This window comes from Eptesicus fuscus, chromosome 1 (genome assembly GCF_027574615.1).
Source record: "Eptesicus fuscus isolate TK198812 chromosome 1, DD_ASM_mEF_20220401, whole genome shotgun sequence".
Taxonomy (NCBI): domain Eukaryota; kingdom Metazoa; phylum Chordata; class Mammalia; order Chiroptera; family Vespertilionidae; genus Eptesicus; species Eptesicus fuscus.
The window spans coordinates 93,787,113-93,804,648 of record NC_072473.1 but is presented as its reverse complement, the minus strand read 5'-3'; the positions used below and the strand labels follow the sequence as shown (position 1 = coordinate 93,804,648).

Below are 17,536 nucleotides of genomic sequence, written 5' to 3'. Positions count from 1 at the left end.
GTTTCAACAGTAGACTAGGAGAAGCAGAGGACTGAACTAGCGAATTAGAAGACAGGGAAGCAAAACACACCCAAAGAGAACTGCAATTGGAGAAAAAATTAAAAGACAGGAGGAGAGCCTAAGGGAGCTATGGGACAACATGAAACAAAGCAACATACGAATAATAGGGGTGCCAGAACAACAGGAAAGGAACAAGGTTTAGAAAACCTATTTGAATAAATAATGTCAGAAAACTTTCCTGATGTGGGGAATAAAAAAGTAACACAAGCTCAGAGAGTCCCAAACAAGATGAACCCGAAAAGACCCACACAAAGACAAATCATAATTATGATGGCAAATGTTCAGGACAGAGAGAATCCTAAAGGCTGCAAGAGAGAGGCAGAAAGTTACATACAAAGGAGCTCCCATTAGATTATCAAGTGATTTCTCAACAGAAACACATCAAGGCAGAAAAGAATGGAAGGAAATTCACAAAGAGATGCAAAACAAGGGACTCAATCCAAGAATATTCTATCCAGCAAGGGTATCATTCAAAATTGAAGGGGAAATAAGGAGCTTCACTGACAAAAGAAAGGCTAAGGGAATTTATCACTACCAAGCCAGCAATTCAAGAAATCCTAAAGGGACTGGTATAAAAACAAGAAATAGCGGATTCAAAGGAACTCTTCACTGCACCACGGAAAGGTCAGATTTCGCCTGAAATAAGGTGTGGTTTCTAATCCCCATGGTGGGAGGGAAGCACGCGAGCCGCAGGACCAGCAGGAACCGGGAGGCCTGTGCCTAGAAAAATCGGCGGCAGTTGGAGCTGCCGTGATCCGTGAATGTGGAAGGGGGTCCTCTGAGCTGCTAACAGAAGTGACCTCTTAAAAGCAACTCATTTTAATCTGACGAGGAGGGTCAGACTAAGAATTTTCAAAGGAGTGCAGGCTCCTAAGTCTGGCGCACAGACCCACTGTCCGCACACTTGGGCTCTTTCCGACTCTGATTACTAAGCCCAATACATAGGAAAACCCAGGTGGAAAAACCCTGAAAGACTGCAGGAGGAAGTTGTTTTTTTCGGAACCTGGGGAGCAGAGCTGGGTGTGACCATTATAGAGGCAGCTCTGAGGAGCACACCTCCACAAGCTCTGAGGCGTACACCTCCACAAACTGGTAGTGAGTGCCATAGAGGGTAAAAAAAAAAAAAAAAAAAAAAAGCTAGAGAGGCCCAGAAGTCAATTCAGAAACACTGCCATCCAGGGGCTGAAACGCTAATTGCCTCTGGTGTAATAAAAAATAAATATGAGAAATTAAGACACTGCCGGCTTAAAAAGCAGGACTGGCTTACAACATTGAGGAGCAGTGGAACGAAGCTGAACTGAAATACCACCCAGACTGGGAAACAGGCATACCAAACAGAATAATAGAGGAAGTGAATGACAGCCGCTACTGCACATTTTAGTCTTCCTATTTTTTTAATTTTTAATTCTTTTTTCAATATTTTTAAAATTTTTTATTCTAATTTTTATTTTATTTTTTGCATCTTTTAATTAAGAAACTAATTTTTTTTCTTTTTCCTCACTCGATTTTCACCTTTTTAATTATTACATTTTTATTTTCAATCAGCATTATTATTACTATTATTTTACTTTTTTTAAATGTCATTTGATTTTCTCTTTCTTTTATTTTGAGATGAGTGTCCTACATTCTATTTGCATCTTTCTCTTACCCTATCTCAACGCTAACATTTTGCCATCACTCTCCTCCTAACCTTCCCCCTTTTGGTCTCCTGTTTATCTTAACCCTTTCTGGCTTTAGATTTTCACTACTTTTTCAGTTTACCCTCTGCTATAATTTCACCCTACTTATATATCTAATTCCCAAACCCCTGCTCCAAATCCATACATACCTCTCTCTACGCTACCTTAAAAAAATTATTTTTCTCTCTGGCCTTTGTTGTTGTTTGCTTGAATGTTGATTAGATTGAATTTTTATGCTTTTTTATGAGATTGTCTTGATTATTCTTTTTGTTTGGTTGGTTGGTTCCTTTGTTTGCTTTGTTTTTGTTTGTTTTTTACTTTTATTTTCCCTTGCTTCACTTGATATTAGTTGGTGTTGCAGTTTGTATTAATCTCCAGGCTCGTGTTGCTAGGATTTGCTGGGATTAGTGGTTGTTCTAGTGGAGTTTACTCCCCATATATATAGTTTGTTCCCCTTTTCTCTCTTAGTATTGTTCTTGTCTCTCTTACTTTTTTTCTTTTCTTTTTTTTTCTGCTCTTTTCCCAAGTTCAGATTCACACTCTTTTTTTTTGTTGTTCTTTCTTTTTACTCTCCCTCTTCCACTCCTATTCCCAAATTTGTCTTTCTCTGGTGGTTACCTTTATTGGAGGTTATTAATATCGTGAATACAATTCTGTTCAGTGCCTTGTGTGTTGTGCCTGGTTGTGTTGTATTTTGTACCTTTAAATCAACGCCGGAGAGAGAGAACTATATAACCAGACATCCAGAGAAGAGAGACCATGGGGAGACAAAGAAATAGCCCCCATAGAAAAGAAAAGCAGGCATCACCAAAAAAGGAAGTAAATGAATTAGAGGCAAAGAACCTATCAGAGAAAGAATTCAGAGAAATGGTCATAAGGTGGATGAAAAGGATGGAAGACAAATTCGACAATATGAGTAAGAACCAAGAGGAAATGAAGAAGAACCAAGAAGAAATGAAAAATGACATCACTGCTGTAAAGAACTCAATAGAAAGCATCAAGAGTAGACTAGAAGAAGCAGAGGATCGCATAAGTGAGCTAGAAGACAAGATGGAAAAAAATACCCAATTACAACAGCTTCTAGAACCAAAAAATTAGAAAGCATGAGGAGAGCCTAAGGGAACTTCGGGACAACACAAAACAAAGCAACATCAGGATAATAGGGGTACCAGAAGGAAAGGAAACTGAGCAAGGAATAGAAAACCTGTTTGAAGAAATAATAACAGAAAACTTCCCTGATATAGGGAATAAAAAACCCACACAAATCCAAGAAGCTCACAGAGTTCCAAGCAAAATGAACCCCAAAAGACTGACACCAAGGCACATTATAATTAAGTTGGCAAACACCAACGACAAAGTAAGAATCTTAAAAGTGGCTAGAGAGAGACAGACAGTTACATACAAAGGAAACCCCATCAGACTAGAAATTGATTTCTCCACAGAAACTCATCAGGCCAGAAGGGAATGGGATGAAATATACAAAGTCATGCAAAGGAAGGGTTTCAATCCAAGAATACTTTACCCAGCAAGGCTATCAATCAAAATTGAAGGTGAAATCAGGAGCTTCACAGACAAAAAAGGGCTAAGGGAGTTTATCACCACCAAACCAGCAATGAAAGAAATGCTAAAGGGTCTGCTGTAAAAAAAAAAAAAAAAGAAAGAAAGAAAGAAATAGGAAGCAAAGAAGGAACACAGGGGTATAGAATAAAAATGGCGACAAATAAGTGCCTATCAATAATAACTTTAAATGTAAATGGATTGAATCTCCAATCAAACGATACAGGATAACAGACTGGATAAGAGAACAAAACCCATATATCTGCTGTCTACAGGAAACCCACCTCAAAAAAAAGGACGCATACAGACGGAGAGTAAAGGGATGGAAAAAGGTTTTCCAGGCGAATGGAAATGAAAAAAAAGCTGGGGTAGCAATACTTATATCTGACAAATTAGATCACAAAGTGAAGGACATAACAAGAGATAATGAAGGCCACTTCATAATACTAAAGGGAGAAATCCAACAAGAAGAAATAACTCTGGTAAACATATATGCACCCATACAGGAGCACCAAGATACATTAAAAAACTCCTGGAAGATATCAAAGGAGAGATTGACAGCAATACAATCATAGTAGGAGACTTCAATACCCCACTATCACCATTGGACAAATCCTCTAAACAAAAAATCAGCAAAGAAACATCAATCCTAAATGACTCACTAGAACAGATGGAATTAATTGACATCTTCAGAACATTTCATCCCAAAGCCACAGAATATACATTCTTCGCAAGTGCACAAGGGTCATTTTCAAAGATAGACCGTATGTTCGGACATAGGCAAAGTCTCTCCAAATTCAAGAAGATAGAAATCATATCAAGTATCTTCTCAGATCACAGTGCATAAAACTGGAAATCAACTACAATAAAAACAACCCAAAGAAATCAAACACATTGAGACTAAACAGCATGCTATTAAACCATGACTGGGTTACCAAAGAAATCAAAGAATAAATAAAAAACATCATGGCAACAAATGACAATGAAAACACAACAATCCAAAATCTATGGGACACAGTGAAAACAGTCTTGAGAGGGAAGTTCATAGCTCTACAAGCCTACTGCAAAAAACAAGAAACGATGGTAATAAATTACCTAACCAAACAACTCAAAGAGTTAGAGAGAGAGCAACAAGAAAAACCCAGTGTAAGCAGAAGGAAAGAAATAATAAAGATCAGAGCAGAGATAAATGACATAGAGACCGAAGAAACAATACAAAAGATCAACAAAACCAAGAGCTGGTTCTTTGAAAGGATAAACAAGATTGATGAACCTCTAGCCAGGCTCACCAAGAAGCAAAGAGAGAGGGCCCAAATAAACAAAATCAGAAATGAAAGAGGTGAAATAACAACAGACCCCGACGAAATACAAAGGATTGTTACAAAATACTACGAACAACTCTATTCCAACAAACTGGACAACCTGGAGGAAATGGACATATTCCTAGACAAATACAACCTTCCAAAACTCAATCAGGATGAATCTAAACAGCTCAACAGGCCAGTAACTATGGAAAAAATTGAAGCAGTCATCAAAAAGCTTCCGGCAAACAAAAGCCCGGGGCCAGATGGCTTCACAGGAGAGTTTTACCAAACTTTCAAGGAAGAACTAAAACCTATCCTCCTCAGACTATTCCAAAAAATTCAAGAGGAAGGAACACTTCCAGGATCCTTCTATGAAGCCAGCATCACCCTAATACCAAAACCAGATAAAGACAGCACAATGAAAGAGAATTACAGACCAATATCTCTCATGAACATAGATGCCAAAATCCTCAACAAAATCCTAGCAAATAGGCTCCAGCAATACATCAGAAAGATCATACATCATGACCAAGTACGATTTATCCCAGGAATGCAAGGATGGTACAATATCCGCAAATCAATAAATGTGATACATCACATAAGCAAATTGAGAGATAAAAATCACATAGTCATATCAATAGATGCAGAAAAAGCATTTGACAAAATCCAACACCCTTTCTTGATAAAAACTCTCAACAAGGTGGGAATAGAAGGATCATACCTCAACATAATAAAAGCTATATATGATAAACCCACAGCAAACATCATACTCAATGGGCAAAAACTAAAACCATTTCCCCTAAGAACAGGAACAAGACAGGGATGCCCACTCTCACCACTCCTGTTTGACATAGTACTGGAAGTATTAGCTATTGCAATTAGGCAAGAAGAAGAAATAAGAGGCATCCAAATTGGAAAAGAAGAAGTGAAGCTGTCCTTATTTGCAGATGACATGATATTGTACATAAAAAAACCCAAAAGATTCCATCAAAAAATGAACACACTTAATAAATGAATCGGCAATATAGCAGGATACAAAATTAACGCCAAGAAATCTATGGCATTTCTATACACCAATAGTGAACTTACAGAAAGAGAGACTAAAAAAGCAATCCCATTTACCATCGCACCAAAAAAATTAAGATACCTAGGAATAAACTTAACTAAGGAAGTAAAAGACCTATACGTGCAAAACTACAGGACACTGGAAAAAGAGATAGAGGAAGACGTAAACAAATGGAAGAACATACCATGTTCATGGATTGGTAGAATCAACATCATTAAAAAGTCCATACTACCCAAAGCAATCTACATATTCATTGCACTCCCCATCAAAATACCAACAGCATATTTCACAGACCTAGAAAGAATTCTCCAAAAATTCATCTGGAATAAAAAAAGACCCCGAATAGCGACAGCAATCCTGAGAAAGAAGAATAAAGTAGGAGGGATCTCAATACCAGATTTCAAGCTGTATTACAAAGCCACTGTTCTCAAAACAGCCTGGTACTGGCACAAGAACAGACATATAGATCAATGGAACAGAATAGAGAATCCAGATATAGACCCAAACCACTATGCTCAATTAATATTTGACAAAGGAGGCATGAACATACAATGGAGTCAAGACAGTCTCTTCAATAAATGGTGTTGGGAAAATTGGACACACACATGCAAAAAAAATGAAACTAGATCACCAACTTACACCATACACAAAAATAAACTCAAAATGGATACAGGGCTTAAACATAAGACGGGAAACCATAAAAATACTAGAGGAATCCACAGGCAACAAAATCTCAGACATATGCCAAAAGAACTTCTTCACTGACACTGCCCCTAGGGCAATGGAAGCTAAAGAGAAAATTAACAAATGGGACTACATCAAAATAAAAAGCTTTTTTTACAGCAAAGAAACCATCAACAAAACAACAAGAAAGCCCACTGCATGGGAGAACATATTTGCAAATGCTATCACTGATAAAGGTTTAATCTGCAACATCTATAGGCAGCTTATGCAACTTAATAAAAGGAAGATAAATGATCCAATAAAAAAATGGGCAACGGACCTAAACAGAATATTTTCAAAAGAAGACATAAGGAAGGCCAAGAGACACATGAAAACATGCTCAACGTCACTTATTATCCGAGAGATGCAAATCAAAACGACAATGAGGTACCATCTCCCACCTGTCAGAATGGCTATCATCAACAAATCAACAAACGACAAGTGTTGGCGAGGATGCAGAGAAAAAGGAACCCTCGTGCACTGCTGGTGGGAATGCAGACTGGTGCAGCCACTGTGGAGAACAGTATGGAGTTTCCTCAAAAAACTGAAAATGGAACTCCCATTTGACCCAGTAATCCCACTCCTGGGAATATATCCGAAGAAACTAGAAACACCAATCAGAAAGGATATATGCACCCCTATGTTCATAGCAGCACAATTCACCATAGCTAAGATTTGGAAACAGCCTAGGTGCCCATCAGCAGATGACTGGATCAGAAAACCGTGGTACATCTACACAATGGAATACTATGCTGCCATAAAAAGAAGGAATTCTCATCATTTGCAGCAACCTGGATGGAATTGGAGAACATTATGCTAAGTGAAATAAGCCAGTCAATGAAAGAAAAATACCACATGATGTCACTCATTTATGGATAATAAATAACACTATAAACTGATGAACAAAAAGATAGATACAGATACAGTAAAGCAACAAACAGACTTTCAAATTACAGGGGGAAAGTTAGGGAGAGGTGGGGGAGATAAGAAATCAAACGAAGGACTTGTATGCATGCATATAAGCATAAACAATGGACGCAAAACTCTGGGGGGTGAGGGCATGTATGGGGGGGGTAATGGTAAGATATGTACACATATAATACCTCAATAAAAAAAAGGGAAAAAAAGGAAAAAAAAACAAGAAATAAAAAAGTAAGAAAGAACACAGGTACAAAAAATAAAAATGGCTACAAACAATAACCTTTCAATAATAACTTTAAACGTAAATGGACTAAATGCTCCAATCAAAAGACACCGAGTTAGTGAATGGATTAAAAAACATGACCCATACTTATACTGTCTACAAGAGACCCACCTTAGAACAAGGGACTTACACAGACTGGAAGTGAAGGGATGGAAAAATATCTTTTAGTCAAATGGAAATGAAAAAAAAAAAAGATAGGGTAGCAATACTTATATCTTACAAAATAGACCGCAAAGTGAAGGCCATAAGAGATATGGAAGGCCATTTCATAATACTAAAGGGTTTGATACAGCAAGAGGACATAACCCTGATAAACATATATGGACCCAATGCAGGAGCACCCAAATACATAAAAAAACTCCTGGAAGATATCAAAGGAGAGATCGACAACAATACAATCATAGTAGGGACATTAATACACCACTGACATCACTGTATAAATTCTCTAGACAAAAAAAAATCAGCAAAAAAACAGCAATCCTAAATTACTCACTAGATCAGATTAACTTAATTGACATCTTCAGAACATTTCACCCCATAGCCACAGAATATACGTTCTTCTCAAGTGCACATGGGACATTTTCAAAAATAGACCACATATTGTGTCACAAGCAAAGTCTCCCCAAATTCAAGAAGATTGAAATCATATCAAGCATTTTCTCAGACCACAATGCCATAATATTAGAAATAAACTACAATGAAAACTTCCCCCAAAATTCAAACACTTGGAAGTGAATAGCATGCTATTAAACAGTAATTGTGTTACCAAAGAGATCAAAGAAGAAATTAAAAACATCCTGGAAACTAATGACAATAAAAACAAAACAATGCAAAATCTATGGGACACAATGAAAGCAGTCCTGAGAGGGAAGTTTAGAGTGCTACAGGCCTGCCTCAAAAAACAAGAAAAAATGGTAATAAATCATCCTACTCTACAATTCAAAGAATTAGAAAGAGAGCAACAAGAAAAGCCAAGAGTGAGTAGAGGGAAGGAGATAATAAAGATCAGAGCAGAAATAAATGACATAGAGACCAAAAAAAAAATACAAAAGATCAATAAAACCAAGAGCTGGTTCTTTGAAAGTATAATCAAGATTGATGAACCTCTACCCAGGCTCACCAAGAAGCAAAGAGAGAGGACCCGAATAAACAAAATCAGAAATGAAAGAGGCGAAATAACAACAGACCCCACAGAAATACAAAGGATTGTTAAAAAATATTATGGACAACCATATTCTAACACACTAGACAACCTAGATGAAATGGAAATATTCCCAGAAAAATACAACCTTCCAAAACTCAATCAGGAAGATTCTAAAAATCTTAATAGGCCAATAACTATGGAAGAAATTGAAGCAATCATCAAAAAGCTTCCAGCAAAAAAAAGCCCTGAGCCAGATGGCTTCACAGGGGAGTTTTACCAAATATTCAAGGAAGAACTAAAACCTATCCTCCTAAGACTATTCCCAAAAAATCAAGAGGAAGGAACACTTCCAACTCATTTTATGAAGCTAGCATCACCGTAATACCAAAACCAGATAAAGACAACACAATGAAAGAGAATTACAGGCCAATATCCCTCATGAACATAGATGCCAAAATCCTTAACAAAACTCTAGCAAATCAGTTCCAGCAGTACATCATAAAGATCATACACCATGACCAAGTAGGATTTATCCCAGGGATGCAAGGATGGTACAATATCCGCAAATCAATAAATGTGATACACCACATAAACAAATTGAGAGATAAAAACCACATAGTCACATCAATAGATGCAGAAAAAGCATTTGACAAAATCCAACACCCTTTCTTGGTAAAAAAAATCTTAGCAAGATGGGAATAGAAGGATCATACCTCAACATAATAAAAGCCATATATGACCAACCCACAGCCAACATCATACTCAATGGGCAAAAACTAAAACCATTTCCCCTAAGAACATGAACAATACAAGGATGCCCACTTCACTACTCCTGTTTGACATAGTAGTAGAAGTACTAGCCATAGCAATCAGACAAGAAGAAGAAATTAAAGGCATCCAAATTGGAAAAGAAGAAGTAAAACTGTCCTTATTTGCAAATGACATCATACTGTACATAGAAAACCCTAAAGACTCCATCAAAACACTGTTAGACTTAATAAATGAATTCGGCAATGTAGCAGGATACAAAATTAACGCCGAGAAATCTATGGCATTTCTATACACCAAGAATGAACTTACAGAAAGAGAAACTAAAAAAGCAATCCCATTTACCATCGCAACAAAAAAATTAAGATACCTAGGAATAAACTTAACTAAGGAGGTAAAAGTCCTATACACAGAAAACTATATGACTCTGAAAATAGAGATAGAGGAAGACATAAACAGATGGAAGAACATACCATGTTCATGGATTTGTAGAATCATGATCATTAAAATGCCCATACTACCCAAAGCAATCTATTGATTCAATGCAATCCCCATTAAAACACCAACGGCATATTTTGCAGACCTAGAACGAACTTTCCAAAAATTTATCTGGAATAAAAAAAGACCCCGAATAGCTGAAGCAATCCTGAGAAAGAAGAGCAACGTAGGAGGGATCTCAATACCAGATATCAAGCTGTATTACAAAGCCACCGTTCTCAAAACAGCCTGGTACTGGCACCAGAACAGACATATAGATCAATGGAATAGAATAGAGAACCCAGATATCGACCCAAACCACTATGCCCAATTAATATTTGACAAAAGAGGCATGAACATACAATGGAGTAAAGACAGTCTCTTCAATAAATGGTGTTGGGAAAATTGGACAGATACATGCAAAAAAATGAAACTAGACTACCAACTTAAACCATATACAAAAATAAACTCCAAATGGATATAGGACTTAAACATAAGACTGGAAACCATAAAAATACTAGAGGTGAAAGGGCAGAATAGGACAGCACAAAATGTACTGTACCCTCCACCCTGTGTAACTATGTATATAACTCCTTTTTCTTAGAAAACCGCGAGAATGTAACAATTGCATGAACCTGCCAATAGGAATGTAGAGAGGTGGACTCAGTCCACCTTAAGCAAGCTGCCCAGTGTGCCTTTGTGTAACTGGACCCCTCACCCTACCCCTGACCAATCATAAACACTCTCCCTGCCCACTGCTTGAGACCCCCTTAAAGCCTTTGTGTTGGCAAGAGAAGCTCTCTTGGTCCCCGGTGAGCGCTGGAGATGAGAGCTCGTGCTAGCACGAATAAAGGTTCTCTTGCAATTACAGCGGGTCTTGGCTCCTTCCTGGGGGGTTTTGGGGGATTCTGAACACTGGGCATTACATTTGGGGGCGCATCCGGGATCCCCAAGCCCTCCGAGGGACCCCCAAACCCGGAGAACCTGACTGGCCACGGTAGGTGTCTGTTTGTCTTTTGTCTCTTGTGTGAGCTCAAATCTGAATTTCTGGCAGTGCCCGAAGCGATCTAGGCGGACGCGCTGCTGAAGGATCACGGGCAAGAGGCATCGGGAGACGTCTGGATCCTCTTTCAGGAGGGATGTGTATGCCCCTCAGTTTCTGGGACGAGGTGGGTCGCTCCCACCGGTTGGCGTGAGGCCGTCGTCCATGCTTCTGCTCCAACGGACTCGCGTTGGAAGGATTTTCTTAAGGATCCTCTGTTTGTGTGTGTTGATTTGTTTTTGTTTTGTTTTGTGGACTCTCTTGACGGACATTATGGGACAGACTCAGTCCACTCCAAGTGAGTGGAAAGGGGAGCTTAATCTCACCCCCCCCCCCCCGAAGGCCATAGAGCTTCCTCAGGCAAATTAATCAGGTGTCTGTTTAAACTCTGGTAAATATCTAGTAGGAGTCAAAAACTCGGACTGTTTGGTATATAAATATAAATGTGAAAATATTTGTTATCTCTTTCTGCTGTTTAATTTATTTAAAGATAGGGCGGACCTGCTGTGGCAGAATACAAAGGTCTTTAGCAGCTGCTGAGACACCTTTTTCAGAGTCCTTTGTTCTCCGTCAGAGAGGGAATCAGCCCACTTAGATGATAAAAATTCCTCTGTTTGTATAAATGAAGGTTTCAGTTTGCTCTGATTTGTGAATTTACTGTATTAAATTGAATTTTAAAGTTCTAAGGTTGATTTAAAAGTATCCATTTATAACATTTCAAAGAACAAAGGAACTTTTATTTACAGCTTCCTTATCTCTTTTGGTGCTCGGAGACTCCCAGCTAACAACTTCACAGGGCGGAAAGATTTACAGGCCTGTGACATCATAGTCCAACGTGGAACTAAGGCTGAAGTTACTATTAACTCTTTATAGACCCCGTTAACCGTTTGTTTAACTTACTGTTTTCAGTTATTGGGATCCTCAGAGAGGACATAACCTGGACTTTCCCTTCCTCTCTCATCCTGATTCTAATAGCATCTGTAACTGGATTAAAAATCTTTTCTTTCAGGAGGCCATCCAGGCTTTAAGCTCACAAGAAATCTTCTCCTGCGAGAGGAGAGAGGGACCCCCCGGAAGGGGCTGGAGGCTCTCCCTCTCAACAGGTGTTTGTTTTGTGTTTTGTCATGTTGGTATCAGGACTGTTTGTTTTGTCTTTTTGTCTTATATTTTCTGTCATAATTGGGCCCTATATGTATATATTATTTATTGAATTTTGATTTGTCAAGGTTTTGTCAGTTTGTTATCAGTTTGTTAAAATCCTCTTAGAGGACATTGAGTGGTTCTTCCCTTCTAGTTTAACCTTTGACTGTGTGATTGAATTACGGAACTTTTATCAAGGTTTTGCCTCTCCTGAAACAACGCTCCATGTGTAACCTGTCCCTCCCCGAGCCGGACTGCAGGATGATTTTTCCTTCAACACACTGGTCCCGCCCACTGGCCTATGGCAGAAGCCAGAAAAAGCGACGATAAGAAAGGGAGGCCCCCATCAGGGGACTTAGAGGCAGTGTTCCTGTTATCTGCTTAGATCCCAAGAATATAAGAATACTTATTTACTGAAATGATATAAGGACAGATGTTTGTTTGATATTTTGTTGTCTGCCTGGTTATAATTATTTGTTCATATATAGAAGAAAAAAAACAACAACACATTTAATTTGTTTAAGGCTGAGTGCTCTGACAGGTAGCAATCCCCCCGAGTGGCCACTGGGATTCTTTTTTCCCAGGGGTGTTTTCTCTCTGTCAGAGGGGGAATTGGCCTGCCTAACAACATTTCTGTCTATATTTATTAATTTGAAGATATAAAGTTATAACAATTGTAATCCAAAGAGATTTAAAGCAGGGACCACATTCTAAAATTAACTATAAGAAGGAAGCTGGAGCTGGCAAAGTCACCAAGTCTGCCCATCAAGCTCAAAACCTAAATGAATCTTATTTCTGACACCCGCCACCACCCAGTCTTAATCAGTGGTGGAGGAACGGTCTCAGAAGTGTTTGTCTCAATTGGCCATTAAGTTTGATATGATTATTGTACATTGTAAAACCTTTAAAAGAAAAGGAAAATATTTTATAGGCCACTTGGTCCTTGTGTGTGTGTGGCAACTCTTAAGTTATAATTTTGAAATCAGTAATTTTTAATAGAAACACACTCAAGCAGAGTGGCTTTTCAGAAAGGTCAGGGAGTCTGATTACAGTGTAGGGGTCACCGGTTCCCCCACACCACCTTCGTTAGCAGGAGGCAAGCACTTTTCCCAGTGGGAACAGAGAGTGGGCTGCCAGATGAAAACGCCTCGGTGGGACCCACGCCACGCTCCCTGCCTCCGCCCACCAGGTGTCCCTCCCCTCCAGGGATTGTTTTAAGTGGCTAGAGGCAGCAACAAGGAGGGAAATTCCCTTGTGACCCCCTCCGCCCCAATGAGACCCAAGAACCCTCGGCAACTCCTTGGACACTTTTCACCGTGTTCTGTTAGGGGGCTTAAAGGTAGCAGCTAGAAATTCCCCATTCCAGGCTTATCAGAATCTGAGATTCTTATCTATAGGAAAAATATAACAGTTTGAAATTCAAGCGGCTGAGCCTGCTCCCTTCTCCCTCTGCCTTTTCTAAATATTTTAAAGTAATAAAAGATTTGAGGCATGATTATACATTTTTGAAAGACATAAAAAAAGTTTAGAGACTAATTTAAAATTATAAAATTTATAAAAGTTTATAATTAGTAAGAAGAAGAACAGAGAAATATTAGAAAGAAGAAAAAGCCAGCAGCAAATAGGAAGGAATTAGTATGCCTATTGTAAGAAGCAGAGGCACAGGAAGAGAAAATGTCCTGGCAGGTTAGCTAGAGAAGCAGAAAGGGGAGACTCAGACTCCAAGGGTCTTTAACTTAGAAGAAAAGGACTGACAGGACCGGGGTTCCTTTCTATTAAGCCTCCAGGGTAACCTTACAAGTGGGGGGCAAACCTGTTAGTTTCCTGGTGGACACTGAAACAGCCTATTCAGTCTTGACAGGGCCTATGGGACCCGTAACCTCTAAGAAGACAGCAGTCCAGGAAGCCACCGGACAAATTGCCTGTTTTCCTTAGACATCAAAAAGGACTATGGACCTCGGAAAGAACACGGTAACTCATTCATTTCTGGTCATGCCAGAATGCCCTTACCCCCTATGTAGATGTGACCTCCTACAGAAACTATTTGGACTGCCATCATATCCTTTGCGGGGGATGAAGCGGGAATTATTAGGGGCAGTTGGATACTACAACCTATGGATACCGGGGCTCATAGGGGTTGCTAAACCTCTAGACTCAAGTACTGGGGGAACGCAGCCACTGAACTAGACCGAAGTAGAACAATGGGCCTTTGAGGAGCTAAAGAAAGCTCTCATCTCAGCACCTGCCCTAGCCTTGCCAGACGTCACGAAGCCCTTCCACCTCCACGTGAGTGAGGTAAGAGGCATTGCCAAAGGGGTTCTCACTCAGACTCTAGGTCCCTGGAAGAGACCTGTAGCCTGTCTGTCTAAGAGACTAGACCCCGTGGCAGCAGGGTGTCCAGCGTGCCTCAGGGCAGTAGCCACCACAGCATCGCTGGTAAAGAAGGCAGATAAGCAAACTCTGGGCCAGGAACTAGCCCTAATAATACCCCATGGTGTGGAGGCCCTCCTTCGAGGTACCCTGGAGAGATAGATGTCAAACACCAGGATCACCCAGTGCCAAGCTCTTCTCCTGGACCAGTCCTGCATCCGGTTCCATAAGACACTGGCCATCAACCCTGCCAGCCTGCTTCCAGAGCTTCCAGATGATGAGCCAGAGGAACCCATTCATGACTGCACAGAGGTAACAGACGCAGTACAAACGGCTCGTCCAGACCTGAAAGATGCCCCACTATCATCACCAGACAAGGTACTGTTCACGGTTGGGAACATTTATGTTCAGGATGGCATCCGATGTGCAGGGGCAGCAGTAGTCACCCTGAACCGCACCATTTGGGCGCAGTCCCTAAATAGGGGAACCATAGCACAAAAGGTCGAGCTTTTGGCCTTAATCCAGGCCCTCCAATAGGAACACAGTGCCATCCACCAGAAAAGAGGGTTACCAACTGCAGTAAAAAAGGAAATTAAAAATAAGGAAAATATTTTAGCCACATTAAAGGTCATCTGGCTCTCAAGGGCAGTTGCAATAGTGCACTGCAAAGGACATCAGAAAGGGAAGACAATTGAAGCCAGAGGAAATAGAGCCGCAGACCAAACTGCCAAGGAAGCCGCCCAAAAACCAGTGGGGCCTTTACAAGTTTTAGTAACCCTGCCGTACCTGGACCTATGCAGACCCCCTCCTACACCAAACAAGAGGAGGAATTGGCAGAACAGAAGCAAGCCATTAAAGAACCGGATGGTTGGTGTACCCTACCAGATGACAGACTGTTGGTCCCAGAGGCTATAGGTTGGACATTAGTTACCCAGTTATACCAGGCTACCCACTTGGCGTCACCAAGACTTCTGAAGTTCTACAAGGCAGGTACTCTTAGATAAAATAATTAAAAGCATAGTCACTAGAAGTAATGTCTGTGCACAGGTAAATGCTAAGCAAGGTAAGAGGGTCCCCCTGAGAATTCGGGCCCCACGGAAATTCCCCAGGAGAGCATGGGAGGTGGATTTCACAGAGATTAAGCCACTAGCGTCAGGGTATAAGTATCTGCTAGCTCTCATAGACACCTTCTCGGGTTGGGTTGAAGCATACCCCACTAGGACAGAAACTGCCTCTATAATTGTCAAGAGATTACTCCAGGAGATTATACCTAGATTCAGGCTGCCAGTAGTCATAGGATCAGATAACAGCCCCGCCTTTTGTAGCCAAGATATCTCAAAATATAGCTCAAGCCTTAGGACAGCCATGCGCGAGACTCAAAAAAAGAATTTAACTGAATTTACCCTAGAAACCGGTGAAAACTGGACCAACCTCCTACCCTTCACCCTCTTATGGGCCAGGTGTACCCCCTACCGGTAGGGGTTTCCCCCTTTTAGAGATCATATATGATAGACCTCCCCCTGCCGCTTCCTTTCCAGGGACAGGAAGAAACTGAAAGCTGGAATTCATAACCATTCCCTTACTCAAGTCCTTACAGGCTGTGCAGTATACCCAGAAAGCCACCCATAAGCTTGTTCCTGTACAACCCTTCCAGCCCAAGGACTCGGTATAGGTAAAGAAGTTCACTGCCCAAGGACTCACCCCAACCTGGAAGGGATGCTACACTGTTATCCTGAGCACGCCCACGGCTGTTGAAGTAGACGGCGTCCAGACCTGGCTACACCACTCCCAGCTCCTGCACCAGGAAACGGCCTAGATCCTGGCAACCAGCGGCCTCACCCGTGAGATCCCTAGCCTGGGCTCCACGCAGGCCAGGAGGAAACTCAACACCTGCAGGAGAAGAACTGGAATTCACTGTGGACAGTACTGTTGGGGACTGTAGTACTAAAGGCCTTAACCAGAAGTAAAAGACAAAGTAAAAATGCAAACCGTCTCATGATTGAGCCGGGTGTCCCAAGACAAGGGGGGAATGAAAGGGCAGAGCAGGACAGCACAAAATGTACTGTACCCTCCACCCTGTGTAACTATGTATATAACTCCTTTTTCTTAGAAAACCGCGAGAATGTAACAATTGCATGAACCTGCCAATAGGAATGTAGAGAGGTGGACTCAGTCCACCTTAAGCAAGCTGCCCAGTGTGCCTTTGTGTAACTGGACCCCTCACCCTACCCCTGACCAATCATAAACACTCTCCCTGCCCACTGCTTGAGACCCCCTTAAAGCCTTTGTGTTGGCGAGAGAAGCTCTCTTGGTCCCCGGTGAGCGCTGGAGATGAGAGCTCGTGCTAGCACGAATAAAGGTTCTCTTGCAGTTACAGCGGGTCTTGGCTCCTTCCTGGGGGGTTTTTGGGGATTCTGAACACTGGGCATTACAGAGGAATCCATAGGCAGTAAAATCTCAGACATATGCCGAAAAAATTTCTTCACTGATACTGCTCCTAGGGCAATGGAAGCTAAAGAGAAAATAAGCAAATGGGACTACATCAAAATGCAAAGCTTTAGCACAGCAAAAGAAACCATCAACAAAACAAGAAAGCCCACTGTATGGGAAAACATATTTTCCAATTTCATCACCAATAAGGGCTTAATCTCCAACATCTACAGGGAACTCATACAACTCAACAAAAGTAAGATAAATAACCCAATCAAAAAATGGGCAACGGACCTAAATAGATACTTTTCGAAAGATGACAGAAGGAAGGCCAAGAGGCATATGAAAACATGCTCAAAGTCACTAATCATTGGAGAGATGCCAATCAAAATGACAATGAGGTACCATCTCACACCTGTCAGAATGGCTATCATCAACAAATCAACAAACAACAACTGCTGGCAAGGATGTGGAGGAAAAGGAACCCTCGTGCACTGCTGGTGGGAATGCAAACTGGTGCAGCCACTGTGGAGAATAGTATGAAGTTTTCTCAAAAAACTAAAACTGGAACT

General features: G+C 40.7%; 1 long non-coding RNA gene across 1 annotated transcript; it reads left to right on the top strand.

The window, feature by feature from the left end:
- The first annotated feature begins 11,588 nt into the window (after positions 1–11,588).
- On the top strand, positions 11,589–16,522 carry LOC129151562 (uncharacterized). Its single transcript, XR_008558220.1, has 2 exons — positions 11,589–12,127; positions 16,073–16,522. It is a non-coding gene; the product is annotated as an uncharacterized LOC129151562 (long non-coding RNA).
- Positions 16,523–17,536: the final 1,014 nt, after the last annotated feature.